The sequence below is a fragment of the Panthera uncia genome, chromosome C2, assembly GCF_023721935.1.
Source record: "Panthera uncia isolate 11264 chromosome C2, Puncia_PCG_1.0, whole genome shotgun sequence".
NCBI classification, from domain to species: Eukaryota; Metazoa; Chordata; class Mammalia; order Carnivora; family Felidae; genus Panthera; species Panthera uncia.
The window spans coordinates 95,030,253-95,052,695 of record NC_064810.1 but is presented as its reverse complement, the minus strand read 5'-3'; the positions used below and the strand labels follow the sequence as shown (position 1 = coordinate 95,052,695).

Below are 22,443 nucleotides of genomic sequence, written 5' to 3'. Positions count from 1 at the left end.
TATGAGGAATTTAGTAATTTTTGACAAATGAATGAATGACTGAAATAAATGATGAGTAAATGAATGAACATTTTGTTTTACTTAGAGGTTACCAGAGCTATTTATAAATTGCATGGCAAATACCCAGCACGTACATAATAAAGAGGAGATTCTGTCAGTGAACCACAGAAGTTAAAGGCTAGAGGAAAAATTGGAAATCTTGACATTTATATGGAAAAGTTCATCTTCATGCAGGTGACTCAAATCTACTTCTCTGGTCCCTCTTTTTGGGCAGGGCTCACCAGAGCACCAGCCAAATGACTAAGATGAGAATTGGATTCTTTCTTGTTAGGTCTAGAATGAATCAAGCATTTCCTACAAGATGTATCAGCTGAAATATGGGTTCAAGGATCCTGCCCAGCAGAAGAGAAAAGCCAAGGTCCAGATACCAAAAAGAAAAAATAAATACCAGGGATCAAAGGATAAAAAAAAGAGAAGCTAGGTCAAAACACAGAACCATGGTGTTTAATCTTGTTAGAACAAGGGATCACAGTAAAATAGGTTATTAATAAGCAAGAAGGAGGGAAGGGATGGAGTCCTTGGCAGTTGTCTCCAGTTCCAGCCTGTGGTTGTGTCCCAATTCAATGAGCTCACTGATGAGGTATGTGGAAAAATCAAGCCGAACTGACAAATTTATGCAAACCTGGTCCTTTGCTGGTGTGTAGCCTCACACTTCTGATTGCATACCGGACTTTCTCCCCAGAGTGTTTCCTTGGCACTGCATATTTAACATATCTAAAATGAAAAATAGCTTCTCTTACATTTATTGTCAGAAAAAAAAATATTGCAAGACTTGGAAATGGGCAATAGAGATTACAGGGTATCTTTCCTCTCAGTGGAGTGCTGGGCATTGTCTAAGAGGACTCTCTGGGGATTATATAATTCTATAGGAGTATGTACCTCTGATTGACTTTCTGTTGACTAGGCTATTTTACAACTCTCAAGACATAGAAGTCCTAAAAAACTGATAGTCATGTAAATGATCCTCTGTGTAGCAGTACAAAGGAATGGTGTCCCAGAGACTCATATTTGATTAGTGCACTATGGAAAAGATGACCTAAATAATGTTATTGCCCTTTATAATATTAACCAATTTGACATTTATTAACAAATTAATTTCAGCACTCCTGATTGCCCTTGTTAGGAGTGTGTGTGAGTGTGTGTTTTACTGTTTTTCTTTCATTAATTAATGTGTTGAATAAAATCTTTAACATATTCTATATTTACAAAATACTCATCTTTTTAATTTTATAAAAATTGTACTATTTATCACTAAATCTGTACCATGCTAAATACTTGATACCAGTGAGCTTTCTCATTCCTTGGCTCTCCGTTAATTTTTTGTAATTTTGCTAATTTTTTTTGTAATATTTTTATTTATTTTTGAGAGACAGAGCACGAGTTGGGGAGGGTCAAAGAGAGACACACAGAATCTGAAGCAGGCTCCAGGCTCAGAGCTGTCAGCACAGAGCCCAAAATGAGGCCCAAACTCACAAACTGTGAGATCATGACCTGTGCCAAAGTCAAGATGCTCAACCAACTGAGCCACCCAGGCGCCCCTATTCAGTTATTAAATTAAATGCACTTGACTTCAATTCACATTTTCTGTATCATGAGCCCGTTCAAATTCCAATTATTTTGTACTTTGGCTGATCCAATGACCCAATACTCCCCAAACTTATCTTGCAAATTTATCTCCCCGTCATCACAATCCAAACACAAAAGCCAAACTTTTCATCTAAACTCAAGTCTTCAGGACATTCTCAGCTCACAAACCTTGTTTGACTTCCTATTGACTAGTAAATCAAAATTCCCAAGCTTCAGCTCCTTACAAATAGAGATCTAAGGGATTCTCTTATCTCTATATTCACTGACCCTTCTATTAGTTTGCCATAACAAAGTAAAAACACTGGGTGGCTTAAACAGCAGAAATTTAAGTTCTCAAAGTTCTTGAGGATAATGGTATAAGATCAAGCTGTCGACAAGGTTGATTTCTTCTGAAGTCTTCTCTTCTTGGCTTGTAGATGGTTGTCTTATCCCTGTGTCTTCATGGTCTTTCCTTTGTGTGTCTGTGTCCTAATCTATTCTTATAAAGACATCAATAATATTAGAGTAGGATCTATCCATATGACCTCACTTTACCCGAATTACCTCTTCAAAACCCTATCTATACATTACAGGTTTGAGGTGTTGGGGATTAAAATTTCACCATATAAATTTGAGGAGAACACAGTTTAGCCTATAACACCTCTAGAGGAGGAAAGAAGATAAATGTTTGTTGAATGCCTACCGTGAGACACACGCTATATTTTATGCTTTCACGTATGTTAAAAAATAGTTGCCTTGATGTTTTCCTGAACATATCCCAACTCAATTTCTACTTGTAATATATCACCTCTATGACACCTAATTTTCCCCCTTATGGTACTTTCACATTCTACCTGGTTTTAAAATCATTTTGTAGGTGTTTTTTTTAATGTTTATTTATTTTTGAAACAGAAAGACATCATGAGCAGGGCTGGGGCAGAGAGAGAGGGAGACACAGAATATAACACAGGCTCTAAGCTATCAGCACAGAGCCTGACTCAGGGCTTGAACTCACAGACCATGAGATCTTGGCCTGAGCCAAAGTTGGACACTTAACCAACTGAGCCACTCAAGCACCTCTGTGTTTTTTAATAACAGTTTATTAGTTCCTTAAAGGTAAGATGATATTGACTTTTTTAGGACCCACCTGAGGTGTATGGCCTGTTGTATAGAATATAGGATATTTGCTAAATTAAAAATCAAAGGAAGGAAAAGAAAGTTTGTAAAATGAAAGAGACAAGGTGACCAAGTTGGTGTTTGTTTGTTTGTTTGTTTTTCTGGTGGGAGTGGGAAGGAGTTGGGGGAGGATGAGTCAAGAAAAGGAAGCACAAGACAGGTGTTTCATAAGAGGCACAATTAGAAAGATTTTAAGTTTGAGGCCAATAATAAACCATTTCTGGAATGTGGAAGTTCTAATACTTTACCTTTTAATTGATGGTGTTATTAGTAAATCATATTCCATATAGTTTCATGCCTTTGACCAATGGAGAACATTATAATTTTTTAATCAAAGTGATTTTAAGATTGATCCTCATTCCCAGTGTATCACATTGGTTTGAAGGTCTGATATTACTTATTTGTCTCCCGCAATCAGCTGGGGTGTGGCTTAAGGGGACAATTTACTGTGTGGCAGTGAATATATTCTGCAATTCAGCCAATCTGGTGTGGTTTGTGAAGCATGAAAAGATTTGAAAGTCTCAGCTAATGTGCATTACATGTGTCACATTCCCCAAACTAGGCCTAAGACTTGTGAGGGTGTGATCCATAACTCCATCTACTGCCACCAGACTGTGATATTTATTGCTGTGAAAATTCCCATGACAAATTTGTTGCTGTGGCACATTTACCATTATAAATTGACATAGAGCCATAGATGTGATGGCTTCAGACATAGAAACCCCAGCACTTTATTATTTTTTTCAAGTCTTAGACTTAGGTTGCTGTGAAATTTTTAGAAGTTCCTATTTCTTTGGGTTATTAAAAAAATCCAGCAAATCATTCTTTTAATAGAGTGTATTATTATTCAAACCTTTTCTGAAGAAAGGTTTCATCTGATTTCTAAATTTAACAGAATGCTCTTATCTCAAAATTGTAGTCACCATCCACTTAACATGTATTTTTCTCATTATTGAAATATTCCAAATGCTTCCTTGTAAAAGAAATCAGGACTAAATTTAATAGCTTGTACAGGGACTGTTTGGGAGGGGGGTATACATATGATTTCTCATTAAAGTAAGATGTTCTAAATTGAGACTGGTGGAGCTGAATGTGTGGCTTCAGTATATGTGGAGCTCTGTAGTGTGTCCAAGGCACATAAGGATGAATAGTCATTGTGCTGGTTTTCAAGAAGTTTCCGTCACCTGAGGAGAGAAACAAATGACCATATATAAGTTAACCATCAGTTCTCAACTGGGGGGTGATTTTTACCCCCTGAACCCACCTCCACAGAACACATTGCCAGTTGAGATAGGAATCTGCATCAGGAAATTAGATATATACATATAAAGCTTTAGTAGAGCACTGGGCTAGAGATATGGATGTGACAATCTTAACACAGTAGGTTTGAAATAAAAAGACCAGTAAGATTATACAGTAAGAGTGTGTGGATGATAAGGACATTCATCGGGTGAGGGACACCTGCCTTTAATAGGAAACATAGAATCACAAAGGCAACAAAGAAATCCAATAATATGATAAGATTAGCAAACAATTTTTAGAGCCCATACAATGTGCAAAAAGCTGTGCTAAGTACTTTACTTACATTAATTCTCATAACTAGCCTATTATTCTCAGCTGTTTTATATAATGATTGAAGGAGGGATCAACAGTATCAAATGCAACAGAAACCTTCAGTACAGTGAAAGCTAAGGTGTTTATAGATTTGACAATTAAGAGTTCATTGGCAACCTTAGTGAGAGCAGTATCTGCAGAGTCATGGAGCTGGAAGCTAGAGTCCAGTGGGTAGGAAGGGAGAGGCTGGTGTAGAAGTAGAGATAAAGACCTTTGCATTGGAGCACCTGGGTGACTTGGCCAGTTAAGTGTCCAATTCTTGTTTTTGTGTCAGGTCATGATCTCAGAGTCTGTTTCAGGATAGAAGAGATGGGAGAAAGTAAGAGTGTGGATATTGTTTGTAGACCTTGAGGAGAGAAATGAAGATTTCTGATAGACACCTTAGACAGGAAAAGAGACTTGAGACACAGTGCCTGTGGCCCAGCTGAGATAGGATATCACTTCCCTCAATCCAGCAGTCCACTGAGCCCCTTTTTGGAATTTCTCCCTTTTACCCCATTTGGATTTATCTGAAACACTCTTTCAGGAGGACCTTTGAATGTCTCATTATCCTTACTTATCAGGGCACTGTTCTATAAAATCAAATCACATGAATCCTCTACTACCTTCTGTCTTCTCTATTCCTGCAACCCAGGTAGTTCAGTGCCCAAGGGAAAAACAAACACTGTTGGACTACAGCCTGTATCTGAGATGAGGATTCCCTAAGTAAATGTTATATAATTTGCTTATTCTTTGTGATCATCTTACCATACCATATTAATGTATATTGAGCATTTCTTTCCATTAATACAATGCTAATATGGAATAATTTTTTCTTCACCCATCATTTTCCTGCCTCTGCATCTTACTCTGAGCAAAACATGTGTTTTCTATATTATTTATAGTCTGATTCATTGATTTAACCAAAAATATTGAATATCTGTAATATACTAGGTCTCAGTTTGTAGGCCACATACAACATGGTTCTGGTACTTGAAGAGTTCAGTCAGTAGAAAAAGCAGATAGGTTAATAACCATTTAAAATGAAAAAGAGTAAGTGCTCTAAGAGATGTAATATATAGAGTCATTATTCAAGCCAATGCAGTAACTACACCTCCCTCCCCCATAAAATGTCTTCTACTCAAATACTGAATTACTTTTATTTTTTCAAGTGGGCTGTCAAGAATGGAAACACCCCCTTTCTTTGCTTGATGGATTTTTTCCCCTCTTTCTTTCTCTCTTTTCTCTCTTTGGTTTTTACCTTGCCAATTCTGTGCATGGGCTCCTTTCATATTCTGAAATCCCAGTTAAGGGACTTTCTCACTGATTATAATGACTTGGTCTGTTTTCACAGCTGTAATCTTGAAGTTTCTTAATAGTGCCATATTTTAAACATTATTCTGAAATGCTAGAAGGTTTGAAGGTGTTCGAAAAGTAAACAGTCGGCTCGTATAAAAGAGAACAGTTGTAATATAAAACTTTCAACAATTTGTATCAGATCATTGGCACTTCATTGAAAATCTCAAGGTCTTGAAACAACAAAATTTTCCCCCAAGGGGAACTAATTCACTAGACATGTATATGCATTAGAACCAGATGAAGGTGATGCAGAGAAATTGGAAAGACAATTTCTGGGCTTATTAGAAGCCGGAGACCACGCATTTGTATTTCTACTGGATTCTTTGGCCTTGGCAAGACTCTTTTCTCCCAGCAGAGCAGATTTTGGGAATTTGCATTTATGTTCATGATCACCTTTGACATCTGAGACTCTGAGGACTTGACATCACATACTATTATTATTATAAGCTGTTAAGCTCAAATTGCTACTTTGGTGTTAACAAGAATGGTGCCACATGGTGAGCATATGCTGTTTGTGAAAGTAAATGATGCTTTAAGAATGTTTTATTCTCAAAAGGAAGTCTACTGGCAGATAGCTTGTATTCAAACTCTGTGTATGTTCCAATTTGACCATCATAAACAATGTTTAAAGAGTCAAGGTTGTTACTTGAGAATAAATCAGGGAGCTCTTGAACATGTGGGTGGATATATTCACTGTAAAGCATGACAGACATTTTCCCCTATGTTTATCCTTTTAAAAATGTATGTATTCCACTTCAGGGCTCCATAGATCTTTCAGATGGTATCTTAATAGAGTTTCCTCAGCACAGAAGTGATTTATTTCTTTCAATGGAAGATTTACCTAAATCTACTATTTAGAAATTTAGCATTATTATAACTGGATGTAGAATTCCTTTACCTTGGACAGACTAAAAAAAAAAAAAAAAAAAAAAACCTCCCAAGACTAATTAGGCAATTTAAATGGTGAATAATGCTATTTCCCTATGCATCTGCTTTGTGAGTTAAACTGATGAAGATTTAATCTTCTTTTTCACAGTTTCTTTTGTCTGCAAAACTAAAGATCCACTTTTATAAAAGATTCTCCTTTGTTTTGTTTTAGAAAGAGATTTGACACCTGAATAGTAGTGGTAATGAAATTCTCTGTGGGTTAAGCTTCAAGAAAGAAATATTAACATGAAACTAATGAAGTATTAACAAATAAATTGAGTTCATAATGGTAACCATTTCCCTACATTCTATGTGATGATCGTAGACTTATGTATAAGTAGTTTAGAGTTTTGCATCTGATCATCAATAGCCATCAGTGCATTCCTAAAAATAAAGCAACTGGGGAAAACTAATAAATAATCTCACCAGAATGAGATTATGAGCCCCTCAGCTGTCACAAGCCTTTCCCCCCACCCAAAAGAAAAAACAATTTATTTTCTTTTATAAGGATTAAAGTTCTAGTGTGTTATAACCTGAGACTTGAGATTAAATATGAATACAATTGAAAGCAAATAAAGGATATTACTTCCCTTCTTATATCCTATATAAGCTCATTCTTCATGGGGAACAGCTGGAGCATACAAACTGCCAGGTTAATCTTCCTCAAAGTTGGCTCCCAACGAATGACTTCTGTGTACAAACTGATGGAGGACCATATGAGACAAGCAAAGGGAGTTTAGATCTGATGCATTTATGGGGCAGGGAGGGAAGTGCTATTGACAGTATGGGAGCAAAAGAATGACAATACGTAAAAGTACTTTAAGGACAGTTAGTCTGGAAGCCAACAATAAAATGAACACTGCAGATAGAAAAGATGGAAACAAAGAGATGGTATTTGTATCACGTGGAGAACCTGGCACCCACTCACAAACTTCCTCCTTTACCTAATATGGCTCAAGGCAAATTAGTGTGGAGAAAAAGCCACTGAGCTTACAATAAAGATGCTCTTGGTGACTTTAAGAATGTATTTTTTTTCCAAAAATTATGGAAACAGCTATCAGCTTACAGAGAATTGGAAGAGGAAGTTTTGGGGACACGTGAAAAGATGCTATGGGTAAGGGGAATGAGGGCTTAGACAGAGAATGGAGAAAAATGAAAAAGTACCTAGAGGAAGATGCAATGTTATTTCTAATTTTTTGAAAGCCTGTGAGCAATTTACTGTAATACAAGGGTAATACACAAAGAACATGAGTGTGTGTCAGCAGTGAAATTGGTGACTTTAGGGAGGAGTTCAAATTGTTGAGAATAGAGATCCTAAAATGCCAATTCCTGAAGCAAATAGCCCCCAAGACTGGGGAATTCACTATTGACTATGTAGGCATATATTATATTTTGTGATTCAGCAAATATTTTTATTTCCTGATGATAAATTTGTGAATGAATCTACTTTCCCAAGTGACAGATGTTTCACAAGGGTGATAAAAGAGGTGAACTAGGAGATTCTTTGATTTCCCTTTCTAAAAGCAGAAAGAAACTGGAAGAAAAGCATGAAGGGAAAATACAAAGTCCATTAATATTTTCATGAGTCAAGCTTTATGGCCATAGTTATCCCCAGAAGGAGGTGAGTTCATAGTATCAATGGCCATTGGGAATTGGGGTGACAGGAGAGGGGAGGATATTGAAGGGAAGGATACAGGTATTCTTTTTACATGTACAAAAATGACCTAATTTGCCTACATATCAGTAGCTGATATTTTATCCCAAGAGTTTCTCTGCAATTAAAAGCTTTAGATGCTTAGTTTCAAAGACGTACAGGTTGACCAGCAGTCTAAAAGATAATAAGTTGTTGGATAATTATCTCAATCTACCTCTATCCCTTCACCCAAACAGAACTGTTAAACCACCAGCAGTAATTACTTGGATTTTAGCTTTCAGGCACCAGACAGTGGATTATAATCAATAGCAGCTCTGTCATTGGGGAAAGGAGGCTGCAGGTGAAAGGTGAGAAGCTCTTCTCTCTTTGCAAGCTTCAGAAAAGCAAGTCTGTTTTCTAGTCATTAGCCTCGTGTTGTGTGTGTGTGTACATGTTTAAGAGTTTATTCTAAGTCGTTTACTCCTTTTTATTAAAGATAATTTAAATGTGATCTATAATATGCCAAATTCTAGTTGATTACATTTTCGAGAGACTGCTCCTTCAAGAAAATAAACTAAGCACAGTGCCTCTTTTTTTCCCCTTTATCACAGATCTTTACTATTATTGAAATTCTTCTCTATGTTAAAAGTCAGATAGAATTTAGTTCATAAACAGCTTAAAGAATCTATTTTCCCAATCTTTTCCAGGTATGGAAAATGTAATACTTGAAAGACAAGTATCTATCACAAATCAAAATGATGTTTAAACACAAAAGATACATTTGCCAAATTGCTTCCTTTTCCTGGTGCTCCTTTAGAGACATATGGAAATTAATTCTTATTATATGCATGTTTTTCTCCTTTTCTTCAAAATTCACTGGTTTTTTTTCCCAAATTTGAACATTTCAGCTTTTTTATTTTTCTGGTTTTCAGCTCTAGGGTTTAATCCCCTTTCGCTCCCCACCACACCAACTTTTCTCCAGTCCTATTGCTGTGGCAGTATAACATTTTTAATTTCCTCTTTTTGAGAATTTGTTCTCATTGTTGTTGTTCCTGTTGTCTTTGCTTTTGCCCTGTACTTTTGGGCAAACCCCCCAGCAAATGTCTTAAAAGTTCACTGTAACCTTGCCCTTCAATAACAGGATCAGTGAATGATACTGTAGTAGGTGCCTTAGACTGAATGGAGAACAAGTAACCAAGGATGACAAGATCAGAAAAATCAGACAATGGCTGATGAAGATAAAAACATAACAGTTGGAATAACACTGAAAGAATGTATATATATAGAGAGAGCACAGAAATCTGAGTGCCATTAAAATATTATTACATTAAGTGTCTGAAAACCTATTGGGCTTTAATCCTGACTTTTCTGCTGCCAGCTAGGTGACTGTAGTGACTTCACTGAACTTAATGTTTTCTTTCAGAATGCAGGCATACCTTGGAGATGTTGCAAGTTTGTTTCCAGAACATTTCAATAAAGAAAATACCACAGTAAAGCAAGTCGCATGAATTTTTTTATTTCCTAGTGCATATAAAAGTTATTTTTACACTATACTGTAGTATATTAAGTGTGCAATAGCATTATTTCTAAAAACAAAACAAGTTGTACATACCTTAATTAAAAATAATTTATAGGTGGGGCACCTGGGTGACTCAGTTAAACGTCTGACTCTTGATTTCAGTTCAGATCATGATCTCACAGTTCATGGGATCAAGCCCTGCTGTCAGTGTGGAATCTGCTTGGGATTCTCTCTCCTCTCTCTGCCCCTTCCTCTCTGCCCCTCCCCCTTTCTCCCTTTCTCCCTTTCTCTAAAATAAATAAATAAACTTAAAAATACTTTATTGCTAAAAAATGTTAATCATCATCTGGGCTGTTAGTAAGTCATAATCTTTATTCTGGTGGAGGGTCTTGCCTCAGTTGTTGATGGCTGCTGACTGGTCAGGGTATCCGCTGCTGAAGGGTGGGGTGGCTGTGGCAATTTATTACAATAAAACAGCAATAAATATTACCTCACTGATTGATCCTTTCATGAACGATTTCTCTATAGCAAGAGATGCTGTGTTGGATACCATTTTATCCACAGTAGAACTTCTTTCAAAATTGGAGTCAATCTTCTTAAACTGATGCTTTGTCAATTAAGTTTATGTAATATTCTAAATCCTTTGTTGTCATTTCTACAGTCTTCACAGCATCTTCACCAGGGGTAGTTTCCATCCCACGAAACTACTTTCTTTGCTAATCTATAAGAAGCAACTTCTCATTTATTCAAGTTTTATCACGAGATTGCAGCAATTCAGTCCCATCTTCAGTCTCCACTTCTAATTTTCTTGCTACTTAAAACACATATGCAGTTACTTCCTCCACTGAAGTTTTGAACCCCTCAAAGTCATCCATGAGGGTTAAAATCCACTTCTTCCACATTACTGTTCATTCTGATAATTTGACCTCTTCTCATGAATCATGAATTTTCATAATAACATCTAGAATGGTGAATCCTTCCCAAAATGTATTTGATTTACTTTGCCTGGATCCACCAGAAGGATTACTGTCTATGGCAGCTATAGTCTTATGGAATATATTTCTTAAGAAATAATACTTGAAAGTTGAAATTACTTCCTCTTTTAAAATATTTTCAAGTTAGTTAACATACAGTGTAGTCTTGGCTTCAGGAGTAGAACCCAGTGATTCATCTCGTACATAAGACACCCAGTGCTCATCCCAAAAAGTGCCCTCCTTAATGCCTGTTGAAATTATTTCTTGATCTATGGGTTGCAGAATGGATGTTGTGTTAGCAGGCATGACAACAACATCAATCTTGTTATACATCACCATCAGAGCTCTTGGTGGCCAGGTACATTGTCCATGAACAGTAATATTTTGAAAGTAATCTTTTTTTTTCCCCCTCCTGAGCAGTAGGTCTCAACAACGGGCTTAAAATATCCAGTAAACCATGCTGTTAAATTAATGCACTGTAATCCAGGCTTCCTTGTTCCTTGTATGGAGCACAGGCAGGGTAGATTTAGCTAATTCTTAAAGGTTTAGGATCTTCAGGATGGTAATGAGTGTTCAATTTAAAGCCACCAGCTGCATTAGCCCCTAACCAAAGAGCCTGTCCTTTGAAGATTTAAAGCCAGGTGTTGACTTCTTTTCAGCTATGATAGTCCTTGATTGCACTTCCTTCCAATAGAAGGCTTTTTCATCTCATTGAAAATCTGTTGTTTAGTGTAGCCACCTTCATTACTTAGCTTAGCCAGATCTGGATAATTTGCTGCAGCTTCTACATCAGCACTTGCTGTGTCACCTCGCATTTTTATGTTATGGAGACTGCTTCTTTCCGTAAACCTCATGAACTGACCCTTCCAGCTTTTCTCCTATAGCTTCCTCACTTCTCTCAACCTTTACAGTATTAAAGAGTGCTAAAGCCTGCTCTGGATTAGGCTTTGGTTTTAGGGAATCTTGTGGCTGGTTTAATCTTTGATCTAGACCACTCAAACTTTCTCCATATCAGCAATAAGGCTGTTTTGCTTTTTAACATTTGTGCATTCACTGGAGTAGCATGCCTAATTTCCTTTGAGAACTTTTCCTTTGCATTCACAACTTTGCTAACTGATGCAAGGGGCCTACCTAGTTTTCAGCCTGTCTTAGCTTTCGACGTGTGTTCCTCACTCAATTGTTTCTAACTTCTGATTTCAGGTGAGAGACATGCAACTCTTCCTTTTACTTGAACACTTAGGGGCCATTGAAAGGCTGTTAACTAGCCTACTTTCAATATTGTTGTGTCTCAGGGAATAGGGAGGTCTGAGCAGAGGGAGACGGATGGGGGATTGACTGGTCAGTGTAGATGTGAAAACACACATGATATTTATTAAGTTCGCTATTCTATATGGGTGTGGTTCATGGTACCCCCAAACCGTTACAATGGTGATCAGAGATCGTGGAACACAGATCACCATAACAAAGCTAATAGTGATGAAAAGCTTTAAATACTATGAGAATTAACTAAAATATGACACAGAGACACAAAGTGAGCAAATGCTGTTGGAAAGATGACTCTGGAAGGCTTGCTCCATGCAGGGTTGCCACAAATCTTCAATTTGTACACAATGTAATATCTGGAAAGAGCAATAAAGTGAAGAGCAATAAACATGAGGTATGCCTGTATCTAGATCATAATACCCTTCCAGGATTATTGTGAAGAAAGTACGAATCTTTTTACAAACAGTGCTTTGAATTCCATTTATTATTAAAACCTGTGTTTATGCTGGGTCTGTGGAAGAGAACTAAAACTAACTCAAGAGCCATGGGGAATCTGATTTTTTTCTTCCTTCCTTTGCAGTTCAGGCTTTGCGAGGTAGCCCGAGAATTTACCCTTGATTTGGTTTGAAACCAGGGTGCTATTTTTAGGCAGAGTGACAATTTCTACTTACTGCTTTTATTAGCTTGACCTTGCTTCCCAGTCCAAGTACTCACTTCTTCTCCACTACCTAAATAGCAGATTCTTTCAGAAAACAGTCTAATTTTCTCTTACTTTGGAGATGGCCATGGTGTTATTTTTGCCCTTGCTTGTCTCCCAAGTAGAAGAGAGTAACTCTGCCCAATCCATCGTACTGGTGACCTCATGCTCAACCTGCTTTTGAGCATCCCTCCCTCATTAAGCAGTCCTTTTCAGCACTCTCAGACTGTCAAGGCAGTGAAATTCTGGTCAAGAAAAGCTCTCAAGTTATTGAAAGGATGTTCTTCACATTTAATGGTTGGGTCTACAGGTGGTATGGAAGGCTCTGTGCCACTTCTCCTGTATGTATGCCATATTCCTATAGCCTAAACTGAGGTTGCTAAAGGACATCAAGATAAAACTGAGGGTTTTAATCTTCTTCCTCATATTTAAACATCCAGGGGATACCAGTAAAGTGGGAAATTGTAGATTAGCAGAGGAGTCTCTTACACATTTCAATTGCCATGTTACTGCACAGTAATTTATGTCAATGCTTACATTATGAGCCTTGTTTGTCCCTGTGCTAATTTATCAGCTAACAAAATATGCATTTGCTGTGACAGTTACATTCTTCACTTAGGTTTATGTTCCTTCAGACCCTTTTTCTGGGGCCCATCCTGGTATATATAATTTTAAGAAGCCTAAACAACTGGCTTAAAAATTTTCACTTTGGCATAAATAACGCCAGAGTTCATTCGTTCTTAGTACTGTTCATGGAAATTTATTGTGTCCTCCTCTATGATTAACACCTGATAGCTGGTTGTCTGTGGTGAGCCAGTTTTCTTTGGGACCCTCGACTGACCAGTGTTTTCTGTAACCACCAGCTTTCCCTTGGCACCTTTCTCTGGGTAATTCTCCTCTCCCCCACAATCTCCCTGTACTCTTTGCTCGTCCAAGTTATTGACTTGGCTTAATTTAGTTTGAAGTATGCCACACCACACACATATTTTCTTATGAGGCCGTTGGAAGTGGGGTTCTAGTCTGTCCGGTTGAGCTCTAGCAGCCTCTGGCTACAGAGGTTCACCTTCTACTTGATGATCCTTTCAGCAGTCTTAGTACAGAAGAGTTTGCAAGCCGGTAGCTGGTAGGTCAAGTCAGCCCAAAGAATTCTTGTTTGGTCCATATAAATTGTTTATATGGATTTAAAGATTGAGAGATTTCATATGAAATGCACAGTTTCTCTTACCATAGCAAAGGACAACACTCAGGCCTAATCCCTTCTTGTCAACAATCTTTACCCTTGCCCACCATTTACACAGTATAAACAGGTCATTTACAACCAGTGCCTGCTTCACTCATGTATTGGGACAGTTTCCTTTTCTCAACAAGCATTTGAACAACTACATCATGTACTGAAGTTTTTAATCAAATAGATACGGTTTACGCGTGTGTTGACGGGAGGAAGGATGACATCTAATTTCTTAAGTCATGGAAAGGACTTAGGATATCTGTTTTGATATACAGAGATCTTTCTTAGATTCAGGTAAAAATAGGATACATTTTCTTCCCATTTTAATAATATGTTTATACAAAAATTCATTTTCTATCAAAGAGAAACTTTTCTGCAGTTGAAATGCATGATGATGAACTTCTGAATATTTTAAACAAGGTTATAATATGGGTGAATATATTTGCATTGTATTAGGTTGAGTCTGGAAAAATTATACACAAATGTTAAAGAAACTACACAAAGTGTGTGTGTGTGTATGTGTGTGTGTGTGAACTTCTAACGATTCATTCTATTTCTCTATTTTGTTATAAAGTGGTCCCCCTTATCCACAGTTTTGCCTCCCTTGGTTTCAGTTACCCACAGTCAACTATGGTTGGGAAGCAGGTGATCCCTTTTCTGACATAGTATCAGAAGTTCAAGAGTAACCTAACACTACATCACAATGCCTATGTCATTTACCTCACTCCATCTCATCATGTAGGAGTCTTACCGTCTCACATTATCAGAAGGGTGAGTACAGCACAATAAGATATTTTGAGAAAGAGAGAAAGAGTGAGAAAAAGGCCACATTCACATAACTTTTATTATAGCATATAGTTATAATTATTCTACTTTATTATCAGTTATTGTTGTTATTATCTTACTGTGCCAAATTTATAAATTAAACTTTATCATAGGTATGTATGCAGAGGAAAAAACATAGTATACATAGTGTAGGGTTTGGTACTATTCATGGTTCCAGGCATCCACTGGGGGTCATGCAACATATCCCCCACCGATAACAGGAGACTGCTGTACTTAAGCAGAGTTTTCAGGGCAAACACAGATACACTGTCATGATGTTAAACTATATAGTTTAATCCAACTTCACCAATGATCACTCAAATACCTTTTACAAATATATTGCAAGAACAGCATTTTTGTGTTTGTCTTGCTTTGGTTTTGGTTCTGTACTGCCTAGGTGACCTCTTCTTCTCATCCATCACTTAAATCAGGAAATCAAAAAGCAACAAGCTGCAAGACAGACTCTTGTTCAAGATAAACCTTGTGACCTTCTAACAGGTCACTGAATCTTCTGTGATAGTTCACCTGGCCAAGTGATTTCTTATATGTTGGAACTTATTCATGAGCCAGCAAAGCTCTGGCTGATGTCACAGAACCTGTGAGTACTGCTCATGGCTTCATCTTTAGACACACTGGGTCTATTCTGTTTCCTTCTGAAACTCAGTTGGGGCACCATATCTTTAAAACTAAATGCTTCAGATAAATAGGGCCTATTTTTCCTTATGAACATATGCATATCTTCTATTAATCCTAATGAGCTGGGAACATTCAGGAGAGAACAACTGAATAAGGTAATAGTATGGAGTATTTTGCTGAAAAAGAAGTGGTTTTTCTGTGGGGTGTATGGGGAAGAAATAGAAAAAAGAACAAAAAAAAAAGACCTTCATGAAGTAAATGGCTTAAAGGTAAAGCTTATAAAATAGGAATGCTGTTATTCCTTTTGTATTTTCTGAGAAAGTTCTGCCTGTGAATCCACAAAGTGGCACAAATACAAATACATCACATATGCCTGCTGTGATTAAATTTCTCTAATTACACAACCATACTTGATATGTGGGACTGATGCATCACCTCTTTTTTTTTTTTTTTCTTCTGTAATCATTGTTATATCCGTGCTCTATAATCAACGTTCATCACAGCTAATTAGAATTTTTTGGTCTGTTGTTTCTGAGATCTGACGTTCCTAGAGTTCAACTAAAAAATTCATTTTTAAATATCTCTAGACTCTGGAGCAAAAAAATAATAATAAAAATAATAAATTCTAGAGGCATATTATTCACAAATGGCTTTTTGAAATGTTAATGTACTATGATTTTTTTATTGAATTTAAATGATTACTCTTGATGTAAGAGACTAAGTCTCACTTATGATCTTAAAGGACTCTCCTGTGATATACAGGTACCTTTCTATTGGTGAAAGTACCTGTCAGTCTTGCTTGTTAGTAAAAATTCTGTGGATTTCTGTATGATACCTGGGGACAGATATTTTTTGTTGTGTTTGATTGCCATTAATGTTGCTTTCTCTGGTAAAAACAATAGAATGCTGCAGATTCACGTCATTCATAAGTTTAAAGCTTTTGTTCATTCTCAAATGCAGTTTTCTTTCAGTGTTTCTAATTATGACACTTTAAATGCTAAATGATAGTGGTAGGAAAAGCTGGTTAAATTTTAGCAGTCTATTACAACAGATTTAATCTACTTTCTAGATGTTAATTCGAGGCCAGAGCTTTCAACTTGTTGCTCTGTTTTGTCATAGGAAATCCTATCATCTCTTGCAACCCCCTCTTAAGGCAATTGTAACCTTTAGAAGTTTGACTGAAGAGTAAACCTAAGTGGAAGTCAGATATTCATTACCTGCTATATCCTACCTTCTTTATTTTGTATTATCCTAGCTTGTTTTCATCATCTACCTTCATCTACATTTTCATTTTCATTTCATTTGTACCTGTACTTTGGACTGAGTCATTCTCTAAAAAACAAACCTGTGCTACTGAGCAGCCATTTTGTTTCCCTCTCCTGAGAAGTTCACGGTACATTGGAGGATCTAGGGCTATGAACATATGATTACAATGAATCTGAAAAGATGGATTAGGAAAGAGGTACCATGCTAAGCTGGAAGGGAGAATGAAAAATCTGTGAGACTAATAGGAAAGGCTCTGCAGAATAGGTGATATTTGTGCTGAGACTTGAAGGATGCTAATAAAATTTAAATTAAATTAAATTAAATTAAATTTACAAAATTAAATTTAAGGAATGACATTCTCCGTGCTGGGCACTGTTCTAAGCACTTAAAATGTATTAGCTCCTTTAAATCTCCAGAACCCAGTGAAGTGCCATATATTATAACCATTTTAAAGGTAAGGAAACCGAGGCACAGAAAAGTTAGCTGACTTGTCCAAAGTCACTGTGGCAGATTTTATTTTCTAAAGATGGCCATAGCAATATCTCTCTTTAAATTTGTTTTTCTTAAATCTTGCCACTCCCACATTACGAAGGGAAGTCTAATTCCTTTGCTTGAATCTGGTTGGGTTTGGAACTCGCATAAAACGATCAGAATGTGGCAGAAGTGGCACTGAGTGACTTCAAGGCTTGGTCAGGAAAGAAGACACAGCATCCACCTGCATCACTAGAACACTTGTACTGGAGCCTTGAGCTGCCATGTTGTCAGTCCACAGCCCTGAGGCCATCTTGTTTTGAGGAAGCTCAAAATAGCTCTAATGAAAGGCCATCTGGAGAAGAGAGAGAGGTGCCTGACCAGCTCCCCGCAGCTCCAGTCCATCTTTGCTTTTCTAGCTCCATTCACACTAACTGTAGCTCATAAGAGATTTGGAGCCAGTACTTCCTAGCCATGGCTTCCCAAATTCCACTGGAACTGTGAGACAACACAATAATTACTTTTAAGCTACCAAATTTTGAACTGATTTGATACATAGCAACACTATTGGGAACAGTCACACAGCTAATAAGTTGTGAGCCCTTTATGCATCTTGGAACCATGGCCCAGTTTGTCCATAACCTCACAGGGAAGGCCCAGCGCTGGTAAACACTGATATAACTTACTCGGAGCCCTGATTGGCCACATTTTGGCCCAATGCCAAGGTTGAGCTGGTTCTTCCAACCCCTGCTAAGACCCCTAAAGCTATTCAGAGCGTGAAATAAATAGTTGAGAGTGTTCAAAATCATAGCTTCAAACAGCTCATACTTAAGGAAGCTCTGTTGAATGGTTTGGTGGCTACTGAGGTATGGATGTGATTTTATGTTGGCAAGATCATAGACAAGCATGGCCTCATTGGCTATAATGTTTGAAAATCAATCTTTAACATTGGTTTATTATTTGAGTGTTCTTGGACCATGTGTGATCAGACTGGCATTTGAAACAATAAGATAAGGAATACAATAAACATAGCATCATTGGCCATGATGTTTGAAGAGCAGTCTTTAACATGTGTTTATATTTGGCTTATTATTTGAGTTTTCTTGGACCATGTGTGATCAGACTGGTATTTGAATACAATAATAATAATAATTATTATTATTATAGAATTACAAAATAATAATATAATCATGCATTATTATATAATTATTATTATATAATTATATATAACAATAATTATAATAATAATTATTATTATAAGTAGTAGTAGTGAGCCAGAATTTGAACCCATTCTGACTTCAGAGCCACTTTTGCCCTATGCCAGAAAATAAAGCTTGAGAAGATATATGGATATTTTAAGTAAGTGCTTTAAGTAAAACCTCCATGTTGTGTGATGTGTTGGAAATCTCGCCTTCAAATCAATATTCTGAGGGTTGGGAAATGTTTTTGCATAATGAGTTTTTTCTTTTATGGTTGAAAATCAAATGAGGGAAGAATAAGAGAATGTTTGATGGGGTCATAAGCACATCAACTATCATAATTGTAAAAGGTGACTGTTCAGTGATTGGGTAGATATATGTTGCATCATCTGAGTAATGACTTCCAACCATGTTAAAATGACATGGCAGTTTAGATGGGGAGGTGGAGGGTGATTTAGATGAATATTTTAATGAGGCAATAATTTCTTAGTAGGCAGCTTAGAGTGGAGAAGACTGAAACTACTTTGGAGCCAGAAAGCTTATGTTTCAGTGAGCATGAGTTTCAACCTTGTCTTTAGTTAATTTATAGCAACTTGTTGAATTATATATCCCATACTAGCCAGTAAGCTTATTTAGCATGGGAATGAAAGTTTATTTTGAAAAATAATAATAATGGGTTTGATCTCTGGATCCTTTGGCCCCAGCATAAAGAAGACATTCAATAAACATTTACCAAGTAAGTGAATGACTGTATAATACAGTATTGTTAACTATCATTCACCATGCTGTGCATTGGATCTCTAGAACTGACTTGTCTTATAGTACTGAAACTGTGCTCTTTGACCAACATCTCATTTTGTATCCCCTTCTCTTCCTGGCAACCAACCACTATTCTACTCTCTGCTTCAGCGAATTTGATTATTTTAGATTCCATGTTAAAAGTGAGACCATACAGTATTTGTCTTTTTGTGTCTGGCTTATTTCACTTAACATAATGTCCTCCAGTTTCATCCATGTTGTTGCAAATGGCAGGATTTCCTTTTTTGGTTTTAAGGCTGAATAATATCCCATTGTGTATATATACTACATTTTCTTTGCCCATCTGTCCATTGGTGAACATTTAAGCTATTTCCATGTCTTGGCTGTTGTCACTAATGCTGTAATGAACATGGGAATATAGATACCTCTTTGAGACTCAGATTTCATTTCCCTTGGATATATACCCAGAAGTAGAATTGCTAGAATTATATGTTATTTCTATTATTAATTTTTTGAAGAACTCCATACCATATTTTCATAATGGCTATACTAATTTACATTTCCCCCAATAGTGGTGCCCTTTTCTCCACATCCACTTCAACACTTGTTATCTTTTGTCTTTTTTATAATTGTGATTCTAATAAGTATGAATGATATCTCATTGTGGTTTTGATTTGCATTTTTCCTGATAATCAGTGATATTGAGAACACTTTCACATACCTATTGGCCATTGTATGTCTTCTTTTGAAAAATGTCTATTTAGGTCCTTTGCCCATTTTAAAAATTGAGTTATTTCATTTCTTTGCTATTGAGTTGTATGAGTTTCTTATATATTAAATCTAAATATACTCACCACACACACATACACACACACAATAGTGATAATGTAGAAGTGATGGGTAATGTATTTACCTTGATTGTGGTGGTCTTTGCACAATGTATATGTATCAAAACATCAAGTTGTATGCCTTAAATGCATATAATTTTCACAGACAAATCTATCTCAATAAAGTTACTTAAAGAAGCAATAACTATAGTTTATTAGAACTTCGCCTTTCTGATTTCTAAAATGTAGATCAGTAGTCGAATTTGCAATCTAGAAATTATCTGTACTTGTCATACCTTATACTGGGAAATTTTCTAGGACCGGAGTATTTTCTAGGTCATGGAGTGGCCTGCACTTTACAAATAAATAAATAGCTACATTTAAAATTTGTCTTCTTGGGGTGCCTGAGCTTTGGGGCTCAGTCAGTTAAGCATCCAACGTTGGCTCAGGTCATGATCTCAGTTTGTGAGCTCAAGCCCTGCATCGATCGGGCTCTCTGCTGTCAGCACAGAGCCTGCTTCGGATCATCCGTCCCCCTCTCTCTCTGTTCCTTCCCCACTTGTGCACATGCATGAGTGTGTGATGTCTCTCTAAAAAATAAATAAACATAAAAAAATTTAAAATTTGTCTTCTTCGATCGACGTTATGTGTAAAACAAACACTATTAGAACTAATGTGACATTGGTTCCTACCATTGTTCTGTAATGATGCACAAATGGAGGGCTAGAGAATCCAGCTACAAGATAGATTTAGGATATCTCATTTTACTTCAGGATACAGAGGCTCATGTGATTTCTTAATAGTCTTCTGGGATAGAAGTTTCTCCACCACAGCTACCTCAATCCAGATAGTTCAATTCTGCCGTTATTAATAAGACTTATTCTACCTCCCTGATTTATGAAGTTCACATGTAACTCCGAATGTGAAAATATGATGCAAGCAGGCAAATGCTAATTATGTGAAATAATATATAATTGGTAATTATAATTATAAATCATGACTAATTTGTGCTATTGATAACTTAAAGGAAACCTAGAACAGAAGAGCCAATCAATTTTTGTCAGTTATGATATAGACTTGTCTGTGACTTTTTGCCTTTATGAATAAAGGCTGATAATTCAGTAAGACTGTATTTTACAAACTTGCAAACTTCCATCATATTACATAGTGGAGCTATTTTTTGCAGCTACTTGGTAAGAATAATATATAAATTGTGGACCTCTGACTCTTGGTTTCAGCTCAGGTCATGATCTCACGGGTTCATGGGTTCAAGCCCCTCATTGGGCTCCACGCTGCTGGTGAGGATCCTGTTTGGGATTCCCTCACCCTCTTTCTCTGTCCCTCCCCTGCTTGCACACTCTCTCTCTCAAAGTAAATAAATAAACTTTAAAAAGAATAGTATATAAATTGCATAGAAAATTTGAAATAAAGCGATTGCACTTAGAAAGTCACCGTGTTATAAATTGGAAAAAAGAAAAAAAGAAGCAAAAGAGAACAAATTTCATTTGTAACTAACATTTGAGAAATATTGATAATAGTAATAATAACATTACATGACTAAATAGGTCCATGCATTTAACTTGTAATAATGTAGTCTTCACAGCAAACCAATGAGGCAGGTCTTTAGCTATTACCCTCTTTTTAAAGATGAGGAAACTGAAGGATAGAGAGCAACAAACACCATAGTCTTTTGAAAATTTTATTTAAATCTAAGTTAGTTAACATATATAGTGTAATAATGGTTTCAGGAATAGAATTTATTGATTCATCACTTACATATAACACCCGGTGCTCATCACAAAAAGTGCCCTCCTTAATGCCCATCACCCATTTAGCTCATCCCCCCCGTCCACCTCCCCTCCAGCAACCCTTAGTTTGTTTTCTGTATTTAAGTCTTTTAAAGTTTGCCTCCCTCTCTGTTTTTATATTATTTTTCCTTTTCTTCCCTGTATTCATCTGTTTTGTGTCTTAAATTACACATATGAATAAAATCCTACCATATTTGTCTTTGACTGACTTATTTCACTCAGCATAATGCATTCTAGTTCCATCCACATTGTTGCAAATGGCAAGATTTCATTCTTTTTGAAGTCTGAGTAATATCACATTGTATATGTACACCACATCTTCTTTATAGGTTTAATTGATGGACATTGGGCTCTTTCCATAATTTGGCTATTGTTTATAGTGCTGCTGTAAACACTGAGGTGTGTGTGCCCTTTCAAATCATTTTTGTATCCTTTGGATAAATACCTAGGAGTGCAATTCCTGGGTTGTAGGTAGGGTAGACCTATTTTTACTTTTTTTTTTTTTTTTTGAGACACCTTCATACTGTTTCAGAGTGGCTGTATTTCCCTGATGATCAGTGATGTTGAGCATCTTTTCATCTTTTCATGTGTCTGTTAGCCATCTGGATGTCTTCTTTGTAAAAGTATCTGTTCATGTCTTTAGCCCATTTCTTCCCT

The 22,443-nt window shown here is 36.6% G+C and overlaps 1 long non-coding RNA gene and 1 pseudogene across 1 annotated transcript in view; both read left to right on the top strand.

The window, feature by feature from the left end:
• The window catches only part of LOC125921904 (uncharacterized), a 143,173-nt gene that overhangs the window by 72,612 nt on the left and 48,118 nt on the right, over positions 1-22,443 (top strand). The window lies entirely within an intron of this gene.
• On the top strand, positions 17,815-18,125 carry LOC125921898 (ATP synthase subunit g, mitochondrial-like; annotated as a pseudogene).